Below are 26,556 nucleotides of genomic sequence, written 5' to 3'. Positions count from 1 at the left end.
AGAACCACTGGGGTTTGGGCTCATTTGTTTCTGGGGCATATATGCTGACCACCCCTCTCATCCTCTAGACTGTGAGTTGTTTGGTGAGTTGGGAGCATGAAGAACCTTCAGTTAGGATTGTAGGGCTATATCCAGGGATGGAGCTGGTTTTCATTAGGGCAAAAGTTGGAGAGAATATTCAGGGAGTGGTTTGTAGGGCTCACTGTGGAAGAGTTTGGGAAGGATGGAGGGAGGCAGGAGATGGGCAGGGCCAAAGACAACGAAGAGAACAATGGAGATGAGAGAGGGAACCCAGGACAATGGAAGGAAACTGTATTGGGGGTATTCCCAAGGAAAACAAAGATGAGAACCACGATGAATTTGGTTATGACAAATGGGAAGGCGATGGGCTCTGAGGCTCAGAAGCACATAGTGCTGCGAAAGCAGCGCCTCAATCCCCACCCCACCCCCAGTCCATGATGAGACTCAATTGGCCTGAGCTGTTCATCACTCTACCCTGAATGTCAGCTATCTGTGGGGTCAATGAATTCATGAAACGTATGGATCCATGCTGTTGGTCAAATTTCTCCCATTAGCAAAGGGTGCCTCTCAGTAGTCTGCAAACCAAGGTTGACTGAGGGCAAGTTACCCAACCTCTCTGACCTTGGTTTCCCTAGCTCTAACATGGGATAATAATAGTTATCCAACTCATGGGGCTGTTCTCAGAAGTAAATGAGATGCTGGACAGCCATCCAGATTTTAGTAATTGTTTTGTCCTAATTTTCGTAATGCCATCTCTGCTGGTGCCCAGGACAGACAAATATGTCACTCCCCTCCACGAGAATGCCACCCATTCCCTGCCCCTACCAATCTTTCTGCCCCCAGCCTTAGCAGAGAAGAAAGTCACTTGTCCAAAGACCCTCTAGGCAGATTGAAGACCCAAACTAAGGGTTTCCTTACTATCCTTGAACAAGTCACCACAGTCTAAGGCTTACAACAACGCACATTTATCATCTTCTGGTTCGAGAAGTCAGAAATCTGAACTGCATCTCCCTGGGCTAAAACCAAGGTGTCACAGGGCTGCACCCCTTCTGGAAACTTGAGGGGAGAATCCATTTCCCTGCCTTTTCTAGCTTCTGGAGGCCACCTGTATTCCTCGGCTCATGGTCCCTTCCTCCATCCTCAGAGCTAGGCATTACATCCACATCCCCTTCTGACCCTCTTGCCTCCCTCTTTCACTTGTAAGGACCCCTGTGCTTACATTGGATCTACTTGGATAATCCAGGATAATCTTCTCAACTCAAAACCCTTAATGCTTCATCACATCTGCAAGGTTCCTTTTGCCAGGAAACATAATACATTGGCAGGCTCCAGGGATTAGGACATGGGCATTTGGGGAGGGGGGCGTGATTTTGCCTACCACAGAGGGCAAGTTGGAAATTGGCTCTCAGGCTTTAGAGACTCTTTGCATCCCTCCCAGTCTCCCTAGCTGTGTGCGGATCTCATCTTTCTTCCCATCCCTTTCCCATTTATTTCTGGCCCTACAGCTCATTAAAAAAATATATTTTACTTATTTATTTGAGAGAGAGAAAAAAACAGAGAAAGAGAGAGCACAAGCAGGGGGAGAGGCAGAGACAGATAATCTCACGCAGACTCCGCACTGAGCATGGGGCCCAATGTGGAGCTTGATCCCACAACCCACGAGATCATGACCTGAGCTGAAACCGAGAGCCAGACACTTACCCCACTGAGCCACGTAGGTGCCCCTAAGCTCATTTTAAAACGGATATCATCAGCTAGATGATATCAGTTAGATATCATCCCCCAGTCCTTAAGAATGGTGGTCCAGATCAAGGATCCCCTTTGATTCTGTCCACTGGGATGAGCTAGATCAGACATGTCTCTGGGTGGACCCTAGTCTGGGAGAGCACAGTCCAAGAGAAATTGAGTGTGAACCACCAATGCAAGTCACATATGTAATTTCAAAATTTCTAGGAGTCTCATAAAAAGAAAGGTGAAAAGAAATAAATGGCATTAATTTTAATAAGACACTTTTAATTTAACCAAATATAATGAAATACCATTTCAGATGCATCCAATATAAAAATTACTAATGAAATAGTTTATGTTAAGCCTTTGAAATCTGGTGTGTATTTTGCACTTAGCACATCTCAGTTCCGACTGGCCAGCTGTGCCAGTGGGTACCATGTTGGATGGTACGGGCCTAGAACAAAAGCTTGCGAGGGCCCCAGGGCCTAGAACAGTCCCTGGCACAATAGACCTACAGATCTGTTGAAGGCAGGAGTTAAAGTCTTAGGGTCTGTTCTATAGCCCTGGACAGCTGACCCACGGAAGGAAGGAAGCCTAAAGACGTGGGTCCTTTGTATCTAATTTGCATAACCCCTCCCAGGCATTTACTCTTCAGGACCTTTATCTCTGCTGGTTCCCACTGGGTCTACTCTTACCTGGACAACGTTGAAAACTGCACTGTTGAGCCGCATTCAGTGCTTAGTCCTACCTGGAAGGTAAAGGCCAGAAAGGGAACATTCCATGGTACCAATTCCTTGGGGACCTCAGGGGATGATGGGTCAAGAAGAATGTCCCCAGCCATGTCTTACCCAAGGCCCTTGTGATATGGTTCCGGTCCCTACTCACTTCCTGCCTATCACCTGGTTAGGGACTGAACCATGTCCACCCCCTCCCCCCAAATCTGTGTGTGGATGTCCTAACCCCCCCAATGTGACCAAATTTGGAGATGGGGACTTTGGGGGGGGGTCATTAAAGTTAAATGAGGCCTTGAGGGTGGAGTTCTAATCCCATGGGACTGGTGGTGTCCTTGTAAAAAGAGGAAAAGACACCAAGGACATGCACACACCCAGAAAAGTTCATGTGAGGACACAGGGAAGCCATCTGCGAGCCAAGGAGAGAAGCCTCAGGAGAAACCAGCCCTGCTGACGCCTTGATCTTGGACTTCCAGCCTCTAGAACTGTGGGACACTAAATGTCTGTTGTCTAAGCCTCCCCCTACCCGCCGATCTGTGGTGTTCTGTTGTGGCAACTGGCAACAGCCAACTAATAATACTAATAATACAAGCCGCTGCTCTCCTGTCCTCAGCGCTGCCCTGGAGCCACACACTGGTCCCTCAGCAAGTTAAAACACACAGTCGCCACTTCACTCAGCAATTCCATTGTGAAGGAAACGCCCAAGAGAACTGAACAGATGTTCACACAAGAACCTGTACACAGACGTTCACAGCATCTCCTTGTAGTGGTCAGAAGGTGGAAACAGGGGTGCCTGGGTGGCTCAGTCAGTAAAATGTCCAATGCTTGATCTTGGCCCAGCTCATGATCTCAGGGTCGTGAGATCGAGCCCCGCGTCAGGCTCCACGTCTAGCACGAGATTCTCTCTCTCCCTCTGCCCCTCCCACCTCTGCTCTCTCTCTAAAAAAAGAAAATGAAAACAACCCAAATGTTCATCAGCTGACGAATGGATAAACAAAATGTGGTATGAAATGAAATATTCAGCCACAAAAAGGAATGAAGTTCTGAGACACGTCATCACGTGGCTGAACCCGGACAACACTGCACTTGCTGAACGAAATTAGACATAAAAGCACAAATAATTGTTATCACCCTATTTATAGGAGGCAGATCAGTAGAGACAGAAAGTGGATTTGTGGCTGCCAGGGTTGAGGGTAGAGGGGAATGTGGAGTCATGGCTCATGGGAATGGGGTTTCTTTCTGAGGTGATGAAAATATTCTGTTTGTGGACAGAACACATTGAGAATGTGCTGAAAACCACTGACTTATGCCTTGAAAATACTGAATTTAATGGCTTGCTAGTGGCATCTCCGTTTTAAGAACCACAGGCTGCCATATTGGATTTCCATCCACTCCTTGATTCTGCTGTATCACGTCCCCTCTGAAACTGCACGTGCAGTTCATTTTACTGAGAAAAAAAGACGGGGCACCTGGGTGGCTCAGTGGGTTAAGCCTCTGCCTTTGGCTCAGGTCATGATCCCAGGGTCCTGGGATTGAGCCCCGCATGGGGCTCTCTGCTCAGCGGGAAGCCTGCTTTCCCCCTCTCTCTCTCTGCCTGCCTCTCTGCCTACTTGTGATCTCTCTCTGTCAAATAAATGAATAAATAAATCTTAAAAAAGAAAAAGAAAGAAAAAAAGGCCTTACTGCCACACCTCCTTTTCCCCCTACTGGTAAAATTCAGGCTCTATACTGTCCAGGAAGAGAGAACTTTGCTGTTGAAAGTTGTCTTTATTGTCTGTATTGACGTTAAGATACTTCCACACATTCTGAGGTGCAGAGCTGGGGTTGAGGATGGGCAGAGTGAGGGTGGGGTGGGGTGGGGAATTGCTTTCATTATAAACCCTATGCAGATACATTTTTTATTCTATTTTATTCATTGTTATTATATATTTTTTAAAGATTTTATTTGGAAGTAATCTCCACACCCAACATGGGGCTCGAACCCACAACCCCAAGATCAGGAGCCGCACACTCTTCCGACAGGCAGCCAGGTGCCCCTATATATATTTTTTTAATTTTGTATTGCCAAGATGATTATTAAAAATCTGAAGAAAAAAAAAAGCCACCCGGGACCAAGTGATGGCTATGTGGGTGTTGTGTTTGGATCTACACTGCACGTGGGCCCTACTCACAGGGCCACACTCCAGAGGTGGTTACTACCAGGTTTTAATGAGCTCTCTCTCCAGGCAACATAGAGGGAATTCGAGTTAGCATAACAGGTGTTAGAATCGCTTTCACCTCAGTAAGATGAGCCAAAGTCAACACGCACATTGGGTAGAACACTAAGGAGGCTCGAGTTCTATGAATCCAGTCGGCTCTGTAGCCTTGGAGTTTTCTGACCCTGTGCCCCCTGGTATGGGGGTTGCTGCCTCCCAAGGGTGAGGAGATTGGCAGACCTATGACTACCTTAGGGTTTCATCGGTTTCCGGGGAACATTTCATACAATGAAAGCGCCTCACGGGGTGGAACCTGGACCTCACCCATAGTTCAGAGGAGGTTGTCTGGCTGTTGTATTGTGGGTCTGCTCCTCAGTGTTTTCGGACCGGCCTTGTCTTGACAAGGCACACTCCCTAGCGCTCTCAATGATGGGATGACCGACGTCTCTCATGACCGTGAATGGCCAAGCAGGCTTTGAGGGATGAATGGGGCCCTCCCCCTGCCCGGTCCAGCCCCCCAGTAGCTCAGCATGTGAAAGAGAGGTCTTTACAGAGCTGTCACGTTAGAATGAGGTCATTAGGGTGGCCTGAACCCCATAGGGCTGGTGTCCTTATAAAAAGAGGGGATTTGGACGCAGGCATGCTGGAAGGAAGAGGGTGTGAAGAGGCAGGTAGAAGATTCTGGAACAGATCCTTCCCTCTCAGCCGTCAGAAGGAGCCAGCCCTCTAGGCACCTCGATTTTGGGCCTGTAGCTTCCAGAACTGTGAGGCAACACGTTTCTGTTGTGTAAGCCTCCCAGGCTGTGGTCGTTTGTTACAACGGCCCCAGCAAACTAATACATGGGCTTATGTGCATTTGTAGCAAGGTGACACCCACCAGCTGTGGTTCTAGGCCACCTCCAAAGGCACCAGCCGACCCACGGCCACAGCGTGGTACCTGCTGCACTGCGGGGGTAGGGCCCTGCTGTCACACAGCCTTGTGGCCACCTGCTCACTGCCCTGGAGAGTTGGCTGGAAACCCGGAGGGACGACTCTGCCTTGCTGCTCCTTTGAGCAACATTTGCTGTTACAAAACCCAAGGCCAGCACTTGACCCCACTTAATTAGCTCTTTCCCATGTGGTGTGACCCCAAGACCCAGACTCCTCACAGCAAGAGTCAGAGAGATGGAGGGTGGTGTGGCTGAGCGGCTTTTATCTGGGTCTTTCTTTTGGAGAACATTTTCCCCCCCTGAGGGAGAAACAAGAAGCAGCCAAGCTAGCTGGTCAGCAGGGTGCATTCTGGAGGGGGAGACAGAGATGCCCCAGAGCAGCTAAGAGACAGAAGGAGTCCGAAGTGAGGGATTTACTGAGCAAGAACTTGCTGTAGGCGGGATCTCTGTTAATTACTGAACATATTACTGGTTTCAGCTCTTAAAAGTATGACTGTGAGTACTGCTGACCATATTTCAAAGAAAATAGCTCCAACAGTGAACATTTAAATTCTGTCTAAAGTCTCAAGCTCTGTGGCACCTGGGGGGCTCAGTCGGTTAAGCGTCTGCCTTCGACTCAGGTCATGATCCCAGGGTCCTGGGATCGAGTCCTGCACCGGGCTCCCTGCTCAGCGGGGAGTCTGCTTCTCCCCCTCCCTTTGCTTCTCCGCCCTGCTTGTGCTCTCTCTCTCTCAAATAAATAAAATCTTTAAAAAAGTCTCGAACCATATGCTCTGGACCTAATACGCATCATCTCATGAAATCGTCACCGGAAGGGATGAGATGGGAGTCATCATTACCCTCCCTGTTCTGCAGGAAAGGAAGACAGGCCTGGGGCAGTTGGATCCTTGCACCAGGCCACAGGTCGGGCGCTGCTGGGCAGGTCTCCCTGCCCTCCGCCTTCCCTGCACTCCGCCTTCCAGTCCGCTGAGACTCATGTAACCACAACCTTGCTCGAGGTGGAGACAAAAACCCACAGTTACGGCCTCAAAGCAGGATCGGCATAGTGGGAAGAGAGTCATGCCGTTATAATCTTGCTCAGTGGACGAAGGTGCTAAATCCTGTGGGACCCCATAAGGAACCTCGAGTTTGCCTTGAAAGTCCTCACAATGGATTTACTCTTGGAGAAAAACCAAACAGGACTGGTCAGAAATCACTTGTTTAAAAAAAAAAAAAAAAGTATTGCTGTAGAAAGAGAGAAGAAAAGCAAAACCACTCTTAACCACATAAACATACAAAGAGTCTAATTTCTAGCCTTTGAGTTTAAGAACAAGCTTAGTAGAGGCACCTGGGTGGCTCAGTGGGTTAAAGCCTCTGCCTTCGGCTCAGGTCATGATCCCAGGGTCCTGGGATCGAGCCCCGCATCGGGCTCTCTGCTCAGCAGGGAGCCTGCTTCCTCCTCTCTCTCTCTGCCTGCCTCTCTGCCTACTTGTAATTTCTGTCTGTCAAATAAATAAATAAAATCTTAAAAAAAAAAAAAAAAAGAACAAACTTAGTAGAGGCACCTGGCTGGCTCAGTGGGAAGAGTGTGCAATTCTTGATCTTGGGGTTGTAAGTTCGAGCCCCAATGTCAGGTGGAGAGACTACTAAAAAAGGAACAACGAGCTTAGTAAACTGCTGTTGAATCTTTTATGTTATCAGATAGGATTTTATAAACCATCTCTGATTTTCCAAACCAACTATTGCTTTTCATCTATGGAATTCATTTGAAAGTGTTTGGAGCCTTGAAAAGACTTCAGGTATAAATATCTTTAACAGGAAAGAAAAACTGGCACGTTTCATTAGCACTGGGAGCCTTCTCTTTTTTTCTCCTTGGGTGTTAGAAGCTCGGGAGCAGTAAATACTGTGGAATTCAAAAATACATTTGCTTTGAGATTTTCTCTGGCCTTCAAATCCAGCTAATGCTTCATCGTTGAAAACTAGCTTCCATTCTTAAAGGGGAAGCACATCTTCTGATCCGATGTTTTTCTCTAAAAAGGGGGTTTATGTGTTTTTATTTTTTTATTTTTTATTTTTTTTAGATTTTTATTTATTTAACAGAGAGAGATCACAACCAGGCAGAGTGAGAGGAGGAAGCAGGCTCCCCGCTGAGCAGAGAGCCTGATGGGGGCTCCATCCCAGGACCCTGGGATCAATACCTGAGCCGAAGGCAGAGGCCTAACCCACTGAGCCACCCAGGTGCCCCTGGGTTCATGTGTTTTTAGCCCAGATGTGGGAATAGTCTATTCGAAGCATAACACCTTGGGAATATGATTTGCTTTAGGAAATGAAGATTAAATATTTTTCTGAAACAGAAAGTTCAGGAAAGGGGACTAGGCTGTAAATGCAAATAGCTTGGTTTTTTGTTTTGGTTTCTTTTGATTTTTTTTTTTTTAATAACTTCAAAGAGCCTTTTATGCTGCATTAAAAAGCTGGAATTCAGGGGTGCCTGGGCCCTCAGTCAGTTAGGCATCCAACTCTTGGTTTTGGCTCGGGTCATGATCTCAGGGTCATGAGATGGAGCCCCTCATTGGGCTCAGCTTGGAGTCTGTTTAAGACTCTCTCTCCTTCTGCCCCTGGCCCCCTGCTCTCTCTGTCTCTCTCTCTGTCTGTCTCTCTAAAATAAATACATGAATCTTTAAATCACTGACCTTTGGGGATTAACACAACCTCTAGCCTCTCTTCTCTTCTTGGAGGTCAGTGGGGGCGAGGCTGAAAGTTCTGGGAAGTTGGTTCTCTGGCAAACAGCCCCCATCCCAGGGGGTTTCTAAAAGTCACCACATCAACCTGAAGGCAGGTGTGGTTGAAAGGGGCTTGTTTTGAATAACCAAAGACATTCCTTCCATTTTATCACTCTTACCACTGAAGGAAATCCAAGGGTTTTAGGGACTTTGTGCCAGGAAGGGAGACAGAGACCAAACAAATACTTCTCACTCAAAATCACAAAGTCACGGCCACTATTGAAAGGTTTTTAGCAAGAGTCTGAAATGATTGGTTTTCCCTATATATAAAGTGCGCTTGAGGGGGCCGCGGGGATGGACTGCTGAGGCCCGAAGACCATGAGGAGTGAGTATCAATGATGCAACTCTTCTCCCTCAGCTCCAAACCCATCCTCCTCTGCTCTGCGTTGCGTTGCCGAGCTGGGAAACCACATTCCTGCTTTGCCAGATGGCTCTCTGTGAGATCCTGGCAGTAGGGTTTGCTAGACTGCAGAAGTCGGGTGATTAACTCGTTCCGCTTGGCTCAGGATTTCTCCCAGCTTCGGCATTCAAAGTTCTGCACCCCCGCCCCCTGGGAACCCCTTCCCCGGGATGGTGGGACACCCTATACGCAGAAGGAACTTGCCTGCTGTTCCTGAGCGTGTTTCCCCAGCCACGCTTCCTCCTGTGCCAGCACCCCAAGCCAGTCTGTAGTTTGCAAGATCAAGTTTATCACAAACAGCAGCCAGCCGGAGGGGGCCCGCTCTTTAGCATCTCTGTCCCCCCTCCCATCCATAGGGGGCGCTAGCTGCTTTCTGCTGCTGCTACTTCTAAGGTCTCCTGGGGCTGGAGCTGTCAGAGCGTGGTCCCCACCCCCGACCAGGAAGCCGGATCAGCAGCCCCCACCCCCCAAGACTTGTGAGACACGCAGTTTCAGGCCCACACCCTCCAGCCCGAGCAGAGACTCAGACAAAGGCTCAGCAGTCTGTTTTTTTGTTGTTTTTTTTTTTTTTTAAAGATTTTATTTATTTGACAGAGAGAGATCACAAGTAGGCAGAGAGGCAGGCAGAGAGAGAGAGAGAGAGAAGGAAGCAGACTCCCTGCCGAGCAGAGAGCCCGATGTGGGACTTGATCCCAGGAGCCTGAGATCATGACCTGAGCAGAAGGCAGAGGCTTAACCCACTGAGCCACCCAGGTGCCCCCCCCCCCCCCCCCAGCAGTCTGCGTTTTAACAAGGGGGCCCTCCAGGCTATTCGGCTGATGTTTAAGAACCTCTTAGAGTTCTCTTTGTACCCTCTCAGTTGCCTTCATAACAACATTACACCGAGCTGGCAATTCCTTATGTTATATCCCACGTGTTAAAGTGTTTCTGTAAAGGACACCTGGGTGGCTCAGTTGGTTAAACGGCTGCCTTTGGCTCAGGTCATGGTCTTGGGGCCCTGGGATCAAGTCCCACCTCGGTCTCCTGCCCAGTCGGGTGTCTGCTTCTCCCTCTGTCCCACCCCTGCTTGTGTTCTCTCTCTGTCTCTCTCGAATAAGTAAAATCTTTTTTTTTTTTTAAAGTAATCTCGATGCCCAACATGGAGCTTGAACTCAAGACCCTGAAATCAAGAGTCCCATGCTCCACTGACTGAGCCAGCGAGGTGCCCCTCAGTGCAGTTTTTAATTTGTGGTTTTAAAAATTCATGAGTGAGGTAGACCATATTTTTATATCTGTAGGGGGCATTGGCATTTCCTTACATGGTGAGCTTTCTATTCATATATCCTACCCATTTACAAAAGGTTTCTGGGTTTTTCTCCCCTATTTTTTTTTAAGATTTTATTTATTTATTTATTTGAGAGTCATAGCAAGAGAGAGCAGGAGCTGGGTGGAGAGAAGGAGAAGCAGGCTCCTTGTTGAGCAGGGAGCCCAAAGTGGGGCTCTTTCTCAGGACCTGGGAGTCATGACCTGATCCGAAGGCAGGCAGGCACTTAATGGACTGAGCCACCCAGGTGCCTCCTCCCTTCAATTTTTTTTTTTTTTTTTAATTTATCAGACAGAGAGAGACACAGCAAGAGAGGGAACACAGCAGAGGAGTGGGAGAGGGAGAAGCAGGCTTCCCACTGAGCAGGGGGCCTGATGCAGAGCTTGATCCCGGGACCCTGGGATCATGACCTGAGCTGAAGGCAGACACTTAATGACTGAGCCACCCAGGCGCCCCCTCCCCTCAATTTTTAGATGCCTTTTTTGTATTTTAGGGATATGAACCCTTTGTAATACAAGGTGTAAGTATTTTTTCTTGCTTTGTCCTCTGTACTCTTTAGCTCATACAGGGTGGGTTTACGTTTTTTTTTTTGTTTGTTTTTTGTTTTTTAAAAAATATTTTATTTATTTGATAGAGAGAGATATCACAAGTAGGCAGAGAGGCAGGCAGAGAGAGAGGGAAGAAGCAGGCCCCCCGCCAAACAGAGAGCCCAATGTGGGGCTCAATCCCACGACCTGAGATCATGACCTGAGCTGAAGGCAGAGGCTTTAACCTACTGAGCCACCCCGGTGCCCCTGGGTTTACGTTTTGAAGTTGGGAAAGGTTTTCATTTTTGTCTGACCATTTAACAAGATTCTCCTTTCTTGCTTCTGTTGTCAAAGTTTTGGAAATTCTGATGAATAGTTTGGAAATACCCAGCTCCTGCCTGGTTGGGAGACTCTGCAGTGTTTTCTTGTATTATTTGAGGGTTGTATTTTTTCACTTAGATCTTCGATGCACTTTGAATTTAATGTGATATCCAGGGAGAGGAGCGGATCCCAGCTTTTCCTCTTGGTTGTGTAGTTGCTCCCACACTAGTAAGTTAAAAAACTTCCCCGAAGTCCCTTCCTGAATTAAAAACGATTATAGTATTATAAGCATACGCAATTGGTTCTATTTCTGGATTTTGTAATTTTCCCTTGATCTGTATGCTTATTCACACGCCAATAATACATTTTATATTGGTTTTAATATCTGGTAGAACTACTCCCTGGGGTTTTCCTTCTCCTCCTTCCTCTTTTTCAGTTTTTCCTCCTATCTTTGCATGTTGTACTCCCAAATGAACCTCATAATCAGGTTGTTTGTGTCTAGGAAGAAACTCTGATGACATTTTTATTAGGATTGTGATACATTTGTAAACTAACTCCGGGGCAATTGACCTGTTTGGAATGTTGGCGGCAGCTCCGTTTCCATGCTTGGTGTCCAAGCGCCACCTGGTGGCCACTGTGCACAACAGCAATATTTTCTCTTAAAAAGCCACTGAAAACAATAAACATTTATTATCACACACACTTTCCGTGAATCAGGTACAGGGGAGGCTTCGATGAATGGTTTGGCTTGAAGCCCTGGCAGTGAAGACGTTTTCTAGGGCTGCAGTCATAAGAAGGCTTGAGATAAGAAGGGGATCCCCTTTTAAGATGGAGCCTTCACACTTGCGGAAGACAGGGCTGGTTGCTGGTAGGTCTCCGTTCTTCAGCACGTGGCCTTCTCCATAGTGTGCATCTGGCCCCCCAAAGCGGGTGGACCCAGAGAGAGAGAGTCAAAGCTACAATGCTAGATAATTTTAGGTCTGGAGGAAAGTTGCAGATAATACGGGGAGCTCTGCTGTGTCTCCTCACCCGACCTTAACATTATAGTACAAGGATCAAAACCAGGAGATTAGCATCGGCACCCATATTGTTAACTAAACTACCCACCTGCTTTGAGTTTTAATAATCTTTCTACTGATGTCCTTTTTCTGATCTAGGATCGAACCCAGAATTCCACACTGCATTTGTCACATCTCCCTGGCGGTTCCTCTGTATTTCCTTGCCTTTCATGACCTTGACGTTTTTGAAGAGTACAGCTGTTTTGTAAAATGTCCCTCAAGTTGGGTTTGCTATTTTTCAAGGTTGGACTGAATTGGGCGTTTTTGCCAAGAATACCACAGGGATGATGTTGTGTCCTTCTCAGTGCATTTTATCTGGGTTATATCTGGGCCTTCCTAATGTCTGTGTGTCCTGTTACGGGCGATGTTGACCTTGACCCCTTGGTTATAGTGCTGTCTGCTGTGCTTTCCACTATAAAGGTATGGTTTTCCCCTTTGTGATTAATAAGTATGTTAAGGGAGATACTTTGAGACTGTACAAATCTGGTTCCCTCAAACTTTTGCCTACTAATTTTAACACCCATCAGTGGGTCTTGTCTTCAACAGATATTACCCAGTTATGTGCCTAACAGAGATTTTTTGTGTCATTTTTTCCTTCTACATTTATGAATTTGAATTCTGTTGAGAGAAAGAGCTATCCCTTTTCACCATTTACCTGTTTACCAGATCCTTTCCTTACGTAAGTATGGACTCACGGATATTTGTTCTATTCTATGGATTAAAACCTGGTATTGACTTTATAATTTTTGATGGTCATCTGGATATGAAATGTCATGCTATTGGGGTTTTAGTCAGAATCTTTCTTTTCTCTTCCATTTTTAAAAGGATTTTTTAAAAAATTTATTCATTTAAGAGGGAGACAGAGAGCATGAGTGAGTGGAGGGGCAGAGGGAGAGGGAGAAGCAGATTCCCCGCTGAGCAGGGAGCCCAGCGTGGGGCTTGATCCCAGGACCCCAAGATCATGACCCTAGCTGAAGGCAGACACTCAACTGATTGAGCCCCCCAGGCACCCCTTGGTCGGAATCTTTCTGAATACTGGATTATAATGAGGTCAGACATCATCGATCTTTCCTGTTGTGGCCTTTAGGAAATGCTTATAGTTACTATTTTTTTGTTTTCCTCTTATTTCTCTAGGTTAGGATGTCAGGCTCCCAGTACAGATACAAAGGAGTCGATGTTTTGGGAAGAATGCCTGAAATACTTTAGGGTCTGTGTATGTGGTCTCTATATTTGTTAAGTGCAACTTCTGGGCTTTATGTGCCACCTGTATGCCGATGAGTCCTGTTGGCCGTGGAGCCCTCTGGGAGTGGACACTGAGATGCCGTGTGAAGTACAATCTCTCTATTAGGGATTGACACCTGTGGGAGGGAGCGGGAGGCCCAGCGTTGGGTGGATGGAGAATTTGAACTGTGATCCAGGCCCAAGGTTGGGCTTGACTGATTCCACAAGGAGCTCTGGAGCATGGATAATCTATTAGAGTCTTCCAATGTTTGACTCAGAGCCTACTAGAGTTGTCCCCTGTGTGTGGCTCAAGTTCCTGGGTCTTCTGTCCCCGGCTCCCTCAGTTACCCCATGGGGACAGCCATCTGTGAGCCTTTGGACAAGGTGGTTCTGTGCACCCCTGGGCACTCAGGGCCCGGCCTGACGGAGCTGACAGCATTCCCAGTGGCTGGAGTGGCAAGTCCTACCTCGAAGGGGGATCTGGGCAGGCTGTCTCTGCCTCCAGCATTAGTCCCAGATTTCTGACTCCGGTGCAGACCTAGCCCCTGAATTCTGCCCTTGGATGTGCGATGACTCATCCAAAGTCAAGCTCCCGATCTTTTCTCCCAAACCTGCTCAGCCTGCAGGCTTCTGTATCTCAGTTCCCAGCAACTCCACCGGTCCCGGTGCTCAGGCCAAAATCTTTGGCATCATCTTCAACGGACTCCCCTCTTTATTCCGTTACGTGGCCGTCTGATCTGTCAGCAAATCCCATTGACTTAATTTGTGAAACATCCCAAATGCGAACACCCTGGACCAAGACACACACACCATTTCTCCCCTGGGGTTTTGCATTTGCTCCCTAACCACGCTGCTTGGCTAAATTGTTCTCTTGTTGAAATGCAAACTTGATCATGTCCTTTCTCTGCTTATTACTGTCAGTGGCTTCACTAAGAATAAAATCCAGATTCCCCTCAAAGGCCTGTAAAGCCCGGCAAGGTTGCCCCCACCCCCTTCCTGGGCCCCATCAACCCTGACTTCATCTTCTCTTCCCCTCCTTGCTTACTCCCCTCTATCTGGAATTGCCTTCCCCTAGGATCCCCATGGCTCCCTCTCTCCCATGTCTCAGGCCTCTGCTCAAAAGTTGCCTTCTGAGTTGGGGTGTCTCTGGCCACCCCTTTAAGCTTGCGGCTCCTGCTCTGTCTGGTACCCCTTGCCTTCTTGGCATATGATCCTCCATGCCATTAATCCCCACACAATGTAATTTACTCTTCATTTTATTCGTTATCTATCTCGCTAGCAGACTGCAGAAGATATGCAGGGGCAGCGAATTTCACCCCCTGTGTTCTTGCTGAAACCCCAGTGTTAGAACAGTGCCCGGACATGGGCTCAATAAATATTTTTAAATGAATGCAAGACTGAATTTATACAGCACTTACCACTACCTTAGGTGAGTTTGTTCCTTTTTTAATTTTAATGATACTATTGGTTATGTGAATGCATTTTGAGGAGATATTCAAATGTTAGAGGATGGACAAAAGTCCCCCTTAACATGGGTGGTGGGCATTCTACTTTTCTTTTGTGTCTGCCCAGGCACCAAGCATTTCTTCTCTCTTGTGAGCTTCCTGAGCTCTGTGGGTCTGGGACGGGAGGCAAATTAACACCTCCCTTTGAAGAGACTGTATTAGTTTCCTCTTGCTGTTGTAACAAATTGTCAGAGGCTCGGAGGCTTAAAAAGAAGATGAGTGCATTATTTTATAGTTTTGGAGGTCAGAAGTCTTACCAAGCTAACATCAAGGTGGTGGCAGGACTGATTCCTTCTGGAAGCTCCGGTGGAGATCCCAATTCCTTGCCCTCGGGCTTCCAAAGGCCACCTACGTGTCCTGGCCCCTTCCTCCATTTTCACAGCCAGCCACGTAGCTTCTTCCTCGCTGACCTCTGCTTTCCATCCTTCCATCTTCTCTATTGAACTCTGATCCTCCTGCTTCCTTTTGTGAGGATCCTTGTGATGACATTGGATCACCGGAACAATCCCTATGGCTGCATACAGGGACATAGTCCCAAGTTCTGAGGATCAGGACAAAGACCTCTTTGGGGGTTGTTATTCAGCCTACCCAGGGGGTTAGGCCTTTTTTAAAAAAAATAATTATTTTTAAAAAGACTTTTATTCATTTATTGGAAAGAGAGAGAGAGAACACAAGTGGGGTGGGGGGAGCGACAGAGGGAGATGGAGAAGCAGACTCCCCACTGAGCGGAGAGCCCAACATGGGGCTCGATCCCAGGACCCTGGGATCATGACCTGAGCCAAAGGCAGATGCTTAATGACTGAGCCCCAAGCACCCCATGTCGAACATTTTTTTCAAGGGCACGTTGACCTTTTATATATCTTCTTTGGGAAGTGACTAATATCTTGCTCATTTTTTTTTTAAAGACTTGGATTTTTTTTTTAAGATTTTATTTTTATTTATTTGACAGACAGAGATCACAAGTAGGCAGAGAGGCAGGCAGAGAGAGGAGGAAGCAGGCTCCCTGCTGAGCAGAGAGCCCGATGCAGGGCTCAGGGTCCTGGGATCATGACCTGAGCCGAAGGCAGAGGCTTTAACCCACTGAGCCACCCAGCGCCCCTATCTTGCTCATTTTTTTTTTTTAAAGATTTTATTTATTTATTTGACAGAGAGAAATCACAAGAGAGGCAGGCAGAGAGAGAGGAAGGGAAGCAGGCTCTCCGCTGAGCGGAGAGCCCGATGCGGGACTCGATCCCAGGATCCTGAGATCATGACCTGAGCTGAAGGCAGCGGCCTAACCCACTGAGCCACCCAGGCGTCCCATATCTTGCTCATTTTTAAATGGAGTTGTTTGTATTCTTCTTACAGATTTCAAGAGTTGTTTACAAATTCTGGATACAAATTAGATATAGGGCTACAAATACTTCCTTCCATGCCATGGTTTGTCTTTTTTTTTTTTTTTAAGATTTTATTTATTTATTTGACAGACAGAGATCACAAGTAGGCAGAGAGGCAGGCAGAGAGAGAGGAGGAAGCAGGCTCCCTGCCAAGCAGAGAGCCTGATGCGGGGCTCGATCCCAGGACCCTGAGATCATGACCTGAGCCGAAGACAGAGGCTTTAACCCTCTGAGCCACCCAGGTGCCCCATGGTTTGCCTTTTTAATGTTCTTAACTGCAAATTTTGAAGATCAAAGTCTTTAATTTTGATGAAGTCCAGTTTTTTTCTTTTATGATTTGTATTTTTGTGTTCTATTTAAGAATTCTGTACCTACTTCAGAGAAATATATATTTTCTTCTGGTGTATTATAGTTTTAACTTTCATATTTAGTTCTATGATCAAATTTGAGTTAATATTTGTGTATGATGTAAGGTATGGGTCCAGGTTCTCTCTCTCTCACTTTTTTGCATATGGATGATAAGTTGTTCTATAAGTCTTTACGTGAATTTTTAGAATGAATTTTTTATGCACAGCTAATGGTTGGTTCCTGCATTTTTATTTTTAAAATTTTATTTATTTAAGAAATCTCTATACCTCATGTGGGTCTCAAACTCATGACCGCAAGATCAAGAGTTGCATGCCTCTCTTGCTGAGCCAGCCAGTGCCCTGGGTCTTGCCTTTTTTTTTTTTAAGAGTTTATTTATTTATTTGACAGACAGAGATTACAAGTAGGCAGAGAGGCAGGCAGAGAGAGAAGAGGAAGCAGGCTCCCTGCCGAGCAGAGACCCTGGGATCATGACCTGAGCCGAAGGCAGAGGCTTTAACCCACTGAGCCACCCAGGCGCCCCACTACATTTATATCTTTAGAGAAAATACCTGGTAGTACTATTGCTGGGTCATAGGTAACTCTATTTTCAACTTTTTGAGGATCCCCCATACTGTTTCCCAGAATGACTACACCAGCTTGCAGTCCCACCAACAGTGGAGGAGGGTTCCCATTTCTCTGCATCCTTGCCAAAACCTGTTGTTTCCTGACTTGTTAATTTTAGCCATTCTGACTGGTGTGAGGTGATATCTCATTGTGGTTTTTCCTCTTCTTTTAAAAATGACTTTATTTATTTGAGAGAGAGAGAGGGAGGGAGAGAGAGAAAATGAGTGGGAGAGGGGCAGAGGGAAGAGAGAAGCAGACTCTCCACTGAGCAGGGAGCCGTATGTAGGGCTTAATTTCAGGGCCCCAATTTCATGACCTGAGCCAAAGGTGGATGCTTAACTGACTGAGTCACCCGGTCATCCTTGTTCCTCTTCTTCTAATGTGTATTTTTCTTTGGCTTCTTTTAAGACTTCATAATTAACTAGTTTTCAGGACTTCAGTTTTTATGAAGTGTGTTTCTTGGATCTGTGAGTTTATAGTTTTCACCACACTCAGGAATCTATTATCCATAATGGCTATCCATTATTCCTTCTGAAATATGTATTTCCACCCCCCCTTTTTAAAAAAGATTTTATTTACTTATTTGACAGATAGAAATCACAAGTAGGCAGAGAGGCAGGCAGAGAGAGAAGCAGTCTCCCCGCTGAGCAAGGAGCCCGATGCAGAGCTTGATCCCAGGACCCTGTGATCATGACCTGAGCTGAAGGCAGTGGTTTAACCCACTGAGCCACCCAGACGCCCTGGCATACCTAATAATTTTTAATTGAATGACGGACATTGCCAATTTTACTTCTTCTGATATACAGTTAATTTACTTGTGGTTCAGTTTGATTCTCTCAAAGCTTATATTCAAGCTTTGTTAACTAGGTTTAGAGTAACCTTCTTTGGAGGGATATTGAATCCAACCAGTAAGGCATGGCCCCTCATTGCCTCCACTGAATGCCCAAAGTGATGAGTGAGGACTCTCCTTTCAGGCTGGTCATAACTTGAACACCTTCCAGCTTTGAATGAGCTCTGGGAACTGTTTAGTTCATAGCTACCTGTCTTTTATATGTGTGACCTTACGGAGTTTCACCCTATGCATGTACAACTTAATATTCAGCAAAGACTCGGGGGGCGGGGGTCCCATACAGATTTCTGAGGCCCTTTTTCTGCATAGCTCCCTATTCTCTCTTATCGCCTCTGGAGCCTATTACATACATATTCTTAGTTTTCTTTCTTTTTTAAAAAAATATTTTATTTATTTGAGGGAAAGGGAGAGAGAGCATGAGCGGGCGAGGGAGGAGAGGAAGAGGGACAAGCAGAATCCCTGCCAAGCAGGGAGCCCAAGGTGGGGCTCAATCCCAGGGTCCTGGGATTATGACCTGAGCTGAAGGCAGATGCTTAACTGACTGAGCCACCCAGGCTCCCCACATATTCTTTTTTCTGTCATGTCAATTCATCCCAATATTTCTTTTTTTCTCTCTGTGATTTACTGGTCAGTCTTTTGTTAATCCCAGTATCCTTAATTCTTTTGTTATTTCATCACCCTGACCTAGAAAAACCTCAGCATTAATTGATCTCGTGTCCATTTCCCCCCTGTGTCTATAACTATGGTAATTTTGTGCAGCTGAATACACAACTTGGTAGATTGGTGTCAGCATAAACGTTTCATTGGAAATAACCTGAATTCCTCCTGTGATTCTGCCCAGCAGATCCCTTCTACTTTATCTTTCAACTCTTTCTACCATTATCTGCTGCTGGGCTTTCAAATATTCTCAGCCATCCTCAGATCTTTATGCTTCTTCCTCTCTTTTAAAATATTCTTGTCTCCTACATCATAGAGAGGTTGAAGTTATCTGTTGAGAAAGCCATGTATTTCCTTTCACAATTCAGATGATCCTCACTTTACACCCATTCTTTTTTTTTAAGTTTTATTTATTTAATTAATCTCTACACTCCGCTGGGGCTTGAACTCATGACCCTGAGATCAAGACTCAAATGCCCCCCTGACTGAGCTAGCCAGGTGCTCCTTTGCCCATTCTTTTTTCCTACACTTATGTTAAGTGATGAATTCCTTTTTAAAACTAAGATTAGGGGTGCCTGGGTGGCTCAGTGTTAAGTGTCTGCCTTCGGTTCAGGTCATGATCCCAGGGTCCTGGAATCGAGCCCCGCATCAGGCTCCCTGCTCAGTGGGAAGCCTGCTTCTCCCTCTCCCACTCCCCCCTGCTTGTGTTCCCTCTCTTGCTGTGTATCTCTGTATAAAATCTTATAACAACAAAAAAACCCCTAAGATTAATTTTTTTGCTAATGTACTGGTCCGGTGTTTCTTCTCCTCCTCCTTCTTTTTACTTAGTAATGGACTTTGATTTAATTAATATTAAATATGTCTTTTTACTGTAATCCAACAAATCCAATCTACCAGCTCTCACCCATCAGTATTTAAAACTCTCTGTCTTCCCCATGAAGTTCTGGTTACTCTTTCACAGTTACATTTATTGGTAGAGTGATCTGTACTCCCCTCCGTTGCCTCACTCCCATACACCGAGTGCATAGTAAATTGGCCTTCCGTCACACAGCCCCATCGCATTTATTTTATCTTTTAAAATGGGTCTCTGTCAATACCTACTGCCTTGTTTATTTATTTTTAAATTTTCATGTATTTATTTTAAGTCATCTCTACACCCAAGGTGGGACTCAAACTCACAACCCTAAGATCAAGAGTCGTACACTCTTCCAGTTGAGCCAGCCAGGTGCCCCTCTTCTGTCTTGTTCAGATATCCCCCACACTCCTTCCTTGGGAGGCCTTTTGTTTTCCCTACCAAACCTTTGGCGGAAGTCATTCAGGCCTGTGAGATCTGCAAATTATCTTCTAGGAAATATACCCTTCAGAGATTTTCCAAAGATAAGGCAGAGTCCTATGTTATTCTCTAAGCCCTCACTGTTTAATGGCCTCACAATTATTTGACCTCATCCCTGTAGGGAATACAGAAAAATGTTTTCTTCCTGCTCCCTCTGATAGCATCTTGCGATATTCTCTTGGAACACCGATAATTAATTTGGATAATTAGTATGCTGAGAAAAAAATGTTTAGAGGTTTTTCTTGGAGACACTGTCGTTGACGCTAGAAATAACATAATAATCGTAACGCTGAAGAGATGAGGTCAGTAAAACCAAGCCTGTAACTGAGGGTTCAGCTTTTCCCTCCTGTGGCAAATCTGGTAAACTTTGGGTTTACCGTCTGCTAACAAAGGTTGCTCAGGTGAGTGGAATTTTAGTTCAGATTTAGAAACTGGGAGAGAAGAGGGGTGGATATTCAGAGATGGGAATCTGCACAGCGTCTGGAGAATAATGCCTTTTCATGAGTACGCACAAGAATCCGTGTAGAGCCTGCCTTACTGGGAAAGGATGTTCTCTAATCGTTTGGAGATTCTCTTACCTTTGTCTGCTTGCCTACAGTGTCTCCTTGATTCTTTCTCTGCATTAGTTCTGTCCCAATTTTTACCTCTGTTCTTTGATTAAACCTTAGTCTGAGATTCCTTAAATGTGGGATCAAAATGAATTAAATGTATAATAGGGAAAATTAGAAGCCTGATGCATAGAAAGTCTTAAATAAATACTAACGTCTTCTGTTTCCACTGTACCTTATCTGGATGAGACTGAATTTGGGCAATTTATTTCTATGGGAGAGTGCTACGTGTGCACGGCATGAAAAATTTTAAAACATTGTATCTTAATTAGATTGTACACTAAGAAATTATATCTTATTGTAGGTTCTGATCTTTTAATCAAAATAATACACCTTGGAACACGTGCCAGACCCAATTACGGAAGAAGGCATGCTTACCCGTGACTATCTTACAGCTGGGTTCTCATTTCCAATAGCATACTTGGAACCAAAACCAAAATTCTGAGACGTTGTATTGTTCTTACAATCAGACATCTGATGTGGATCCTTCCTTCTGCTCTGTGTTCCAGGGACATAAAAATCCTGAAAGCAAATATGACCGATCAGGACCATGGCTAGCACAGGGTCAGTGCCCACAGGAGCTTAAAGATTTGGTGCAATCTCACTGAACCTTGGGGGACATGGACTTTAGGAAGCCGTCTTCACACTTTCTTGCTCAAGCACAGAGCCCATACAGAATTCATCATTAGCTGCCATATTCTCGTGGTCAGCAGCATCTCTGCTGCTATTTCTACCTGCGTGTGTGTGTCTGGTTCCTGCTCTTTCCTTTGCCCTGACATTCATCTGTCTGTTAGTATTTGATTTGACAATACAACTTTATACTTTCCAAAACATCCACCAATTATTCTGGTACCTCATACCAAGTGACTATTTTCTAATTTGTTGAATTTTCTTTCTTTTTTTTTTTTTTTTAAAAGATTTTATTTATTTATTTGACAGAGAGAGATCACAAGTAGGGAGAGAGGCAGGCATAGAGAGAGAGAGGAGGAAGCAGGCTCCCTGCCGAGCAGAGAGCCCGATGCGGGGCTCGATCCCAGGACCCTGGGATCATGACCTGAGCGAAAGGCAGAGGCTTTAGCACACTGAGCCACACAGGCACCCCTAATTTGTTGAATTTTCTATTTATAATTATTTCTGGACACTTCATCTGGACCCATGAATATATTTGACTGGTTTTCAATTGTACCCACATTTTAATTGCTGTAATAAGTTCTAGGAAATCAGGTAAGCAATCCATTGTTATTATTATTATTATTATTTTTAAATCGGGCACCTGGGTGGCTCAGTGGGTTAAAACCTCTGCCTTCAGCTCAGGTCATGATCTCAGGGTCCTGGGATCGAGCCCCACATCAGGCTCTCTGCTCAGCAGGGGGCCTGCTTTCTCTCCCTGCCTCTCTGCCTACTTGTGATTTCTGTCTGTCAAATAAATAAATAAAATCTTTTAAAAAATGAATCAGTTTCTGTATGTTTGAAAATTCTGGTAATAAAGTATTGGGGAAAACGACTTGGATTTTCTTGTACAATTATAGCTAAATTTTGAGACAAATTTCCCAGTTCCCCCCAAAGCTGTCTTGCTTTTTTGACTGACATTGAACTGAATCTACACACTTGAAGTAGTTTCAAGAGTTGAATCTATACTTTTGAGGAAGTTTCAAATTTTGACGTGTTATATCTTCCCATCCAGGAACATGCGACAAGTTCCACTCATTCAAGATTTTTTTGTGCTATTTTTTTTTAACTTTTATATTTCCAGCATGTTTCTGATCTGGTTTGGTTCCAAGATTTGAAAAGTGTATATTCATAATATATCTTAAATTTTTAAAAAGATTTTATTTATTTACTTGACAGAGAGAGACAACAGTGAGAGAGGAAACACAAGCATGGGGATTGGGAGAGGGAGAAGCAGGCTTCCAGCTGAGCAGAGAGCCTGATGCGGGGCTTAATCTCAGGACCCTGGGATCATGACCTGAGCTGAAGGCAGGCTAACGACTGAGCCACTCAGGCGCCCCTATATCTTAAATTTTTGCCTACTTGTGTAACATTGAACAAATTACTATCTTATTACTTTCAACATGTTCTTCAAATGTTACACATAAAAATGATCTAATTTTCAAAGAGGAATAACTTTTTCCTGCCATTTTATTGACCGAGTCATTGACATGAGTTGTGTGCATGAGTTCATATTAGTCATTTTTCCCCCGTGAAATGAGATCGTTTCTAATATTCATTGTCATATTAATCATGATAGTCTTGGAATATATCTCATTAATGTTGTATTATTATTAGGATACACTGCTCATTCAGTTTAGGTCCTGGATTCAAGAGTTGTATTAAAAATTACATTGGGGGGGTTCCTGGGCGGCTCAGTCAGTTAAGCGTCTGCCTTCAGCTCAGGTCATGATCCCAGGGTTCTGGGATCAAGTCCCACATCAGGCTCCTTGCTCAGTGGGGAGCCTGCTTCTGCTTCCCCTGCTGCTCCCCCTGCCTGTGCAGGCTCTCTCTCCCTGAGAAAAAATTACATTGGTTTATAGAAAGACAACATTTGACAAAGAGTATTTGATAGGATCCAGTGCAACATAAGCTACTTGGATACCTATCTCTCAGATAGTTCAGGCGTTTACGTAAACAAAACCAAGCAAATGCTCAAATCAAGCAAGAACATGCAGTTTCAAATAACACAATTAGTGAGCTTAAGGTATTATTTTTAACAGATTTTATTTATTTATTTGACAGAGAGAGAGAGAGAGAGAGCGCACAAGCAGGGGTAGCAGCAGGCAGAGGGAGAGGGGGAAGCATACTCCTCACAGAGCAGGGAGCCTGATGCGGGCTTGGTCCTGAGACCCTGGGATCATGACCTGAGCTGAAGACAGATGCTTAACTGACTAAGCCACCAGGTGCCCCTTAATGCACTATTTTTAATGATTAAGTGGAGGATATGCATTCTGTGTTAAGAAATCTGTCAATGTAAAGAACATATTGAAATGACTTTTGGCATGAAAATAATGCCTCCATTCATATTTGCTTATGCATGTAATAGATATTAATTGACTGCCTACTAGTAACAGATTGTTCTATACCCTGGATATGGACTGAAAACATGTAGACAAGACCCCTGCTTTCATGGCTCTCATAGTTCTGTTGGAGGAAACAGTCTTCCTTTGATAGAAATAAGGTAATCCAATAAGATCATTTCAGTTGTTATAAGTACCACAAGAGATACAGTAGGTGATGAGGAGAAAAGGAAACTTTAGGGCAAGGATTTCTATGCAACACAAGAGGATAGGGTTCCCAGAAGGAGTTTTTAAAGAAATTGTGGTGAGAACTGTATTTCACTTGACTTGAAGACATTCATCCTTCTGTTTCTTTCCAGGCGCTATGGACCTGAGCAAAATCATACCTCAGTCATGACCTTCAGTCACCAAGCAATGATTTCTACTAACTTGGCAATAGGTATGGTCATCCTTGCTCAAACTGGAATAAGGACTGTGGGTAATGCTTTACTCCTTTGTCACTATGTCTGCTCTCTTTTTAGGAGACCAAGATTGAGAACATTAAGGCAAATATCAACCATCCTGCTTTAGCCAATACTTTGATCCTTCTTTGTGGAGGAATCCCTTTGGCAATGGTAGCCTTTGGGTTGAAATATTTCCTATATGATGTTTTTTTTGTTTTTTTTGTTTTTTTTTTCCTATATGATGTTGTACATAAACTTGTCTTTTATTTTCAGAGTGGCCTAGGGAAATTCTCTTAGCATCACCTGTCTTTTGGGTGGTTTCCAGGCCTCGAGTATTGACCCTACAAACTGTAGATGGGCAGAACTCAAATTCAAATCCCCAAAGCACATTAATTCACCATGTGTCTCAAGTTGGATGTTTCATTGGTTGATAAATATCACTGCTCCCATGAAAGCGACTGGACCAAAGACTAGCAGAAATATCACTGTGAAATAAAACCCAGGGTATTGCCCTAATTGGTTAATTAATGCAATTACAGAATCAACACATTTAATTATTTTCACCTCTATTGATGTTATTTGCTTGGGATTCATGATAGGGGCCAGTGGGTACATGATATTTTTCCTTCATAGGCACCAACAGCAAGTCCAACACATTCCCAGCACTAGGCAATCCTCCCAAATATCCCCAGAGACCAGAGCCATGAAAGCTATCCTAAGATTTGTGAGCAGTTTTGCTCACAATTTTATTCTCTCTCTTCTGGTTTTGAAATGCATGCTTATCTTTTTGACAACCACCTGTTATGGCTTGTGAACACCAGTGTGCTTCTAGCATCTTGTTTCTACTGTGAGTGGCAGAAAATATTAAATAGATACCATAGTATTTCAGCTGCTGCTAAGTGCTCTATTGAAAACTAATGAGTAGGAGGGGGACAAGGAATGCCCTGTGTGATTCAGGTTTGGTGGGGGTTTTTTTGTTTTTTGTTTTTTAAGATTTTACTTATTTATTTATTTGAGAGAGAGAGTGTGTGCGTGCTCATGAGTGAGGGTTGGGTAGAGGGGGAGGGAGAGGTAAACAGAATCTTTTCTTTTTTAAAAAGATTTTATTTATTTATTTGACAGAGAGAGAGATCACAAGTAGGCAAAGAGGCAGACAGAGAGAGGGGGAAGCAGGATCCCCGCTGAGCAGAGAGCCCGATGCGGGGCTCGATCCCAGGACCCTGAGATCATGACCTGAGCCAAAGGCAGAGGCTTTAACCCACTGAGCCACCCAGGCACCCCTAAACAGAGAGAATCTTAAACACACTTCCCCGAGCGTGGAGCCTGACATGGGGCGTGATCTCATGACCTTGAGATCATAACCCGAGCAGAAACCAAGAGTTGGACGCCCAACTGACTGAGCCGCCCTGGCACCCCCTGTAGGTGATTCAGTTTTCAATAATCTAGTCAGGAGATCCTTCCTGAGAGTGTGATATTGGAGCAGAATCTTGAAGGGCTGGAGGGAGGACGTGATGCATACAGCCTTTGGCAAGAACATAGAGGGTAGAGGGGACAGGTAGAGGAAAGATCGAGCAAGGACAGTTATTGGTGCATTGAGGGAATAGGAATGTGACCAGCGGGGCTGTGGGGAGACTGGGGAATGAGCCACAGGAGGAGTTTAAAGTGCCAGTTTATATGAAGTATTATAGGTAGTATAACTATATATATATATATATATTTTTTTTTTTTAGGGAGCCACTAGATGTTTTTGAACAGAGGAATGACATGGCCCTATTATATCTTCTGAAAGAATGATGATGGTGGTTTTCTGCTCTACCAGTTCCAAGAACTCCTTTCCCTAATGGTTTCAGGATGGGCTTGGCGGAGGCATTGTTTGTGCCATATTTGGAAGCTGGAAGAGAAGCAGCAGCCATATGCTCTGAAGGGCAGTGTGGGCCCAGGTGCTGCCGCAGCTCCCCACGGGGTTACTCATCTGCTGACTCAGCGGCGGGCACAGGGCCCCAGTTCCTGCCAGGACCTTGTTCAGCTCCTCCCAGCACTGGGCCAGGTGTGGATGCAGCCCAGGATCGGTGCCTGCTTCTGCAGGTCGCCCACATTGTAGGAGGTGGAGGTCGTGAGGCACCAACTTGGGTCCCAATTTGTCCTCGCCCTCTCTTGTTCCACACCCAGCTTTTATGGCCTATGTGGCCTGTCAACCTGCAGCGACGCCAGACCCACCCCTTGACCTGCGTGGCATCCCGTAGACTCCCACAACGGTGGAAGGTCTAATCCTTATTTTAAGAAAACCTCCTATTCTGTTCCCCTTCCAGTGGTTCTATTTCTCTGATTGACTCCGACCTGATACAACCATGTTCCTCCTGGGTTCTTTTTTTTTTTTTAAGATTTTATTTATTTATTTGACAGAGAGAAATCACAAGTAGGCAGAGAGGCAGGCAGAGAGAGGAGGAAGCAGGCTTCCTGCTGAGCAGAGAGCCGGATGCGGGACTGGATCCCAGGATGCTGGGATCATGACCTGAGCCGAAGGCAGAGGCTTAACCCACTGAGCCACCCAGGCGCCCTCTCCTGGGTTCTTGCTTGGGAGATCAAAGGACACAAGAAGGCAAAGTGC

General features: G+C 45.3%; 1 pseudogene; it reads left to right on the top strand.

The window, feature by feature from the left end:
- LOC123930540 overlaps window positions 1-26,191 on the top strand; it is a 35,884-nt pseudogene extending 9,693 nt beyond the window's left edge.
- The last annotated feature ends 365 nt before the right edge of the window (window positions 26,192-26,556 follow it).

Source organism: Meles meles, chromosome 19 (assembly GCF_922984935.1).
Source record: "Meles meles chromosome 19, mMelMel3.1 paternal haplotype, whole genome shotgun sequence".
Lineage (NCBI taxonomy): Eukaryota > Metazoa > Chordata > Mammalia > Carnivora > Mustelidae > Meles > Meles meles.
This window is presented reverse-complemented; position numbering and strand designations above follow the sequence as displayed.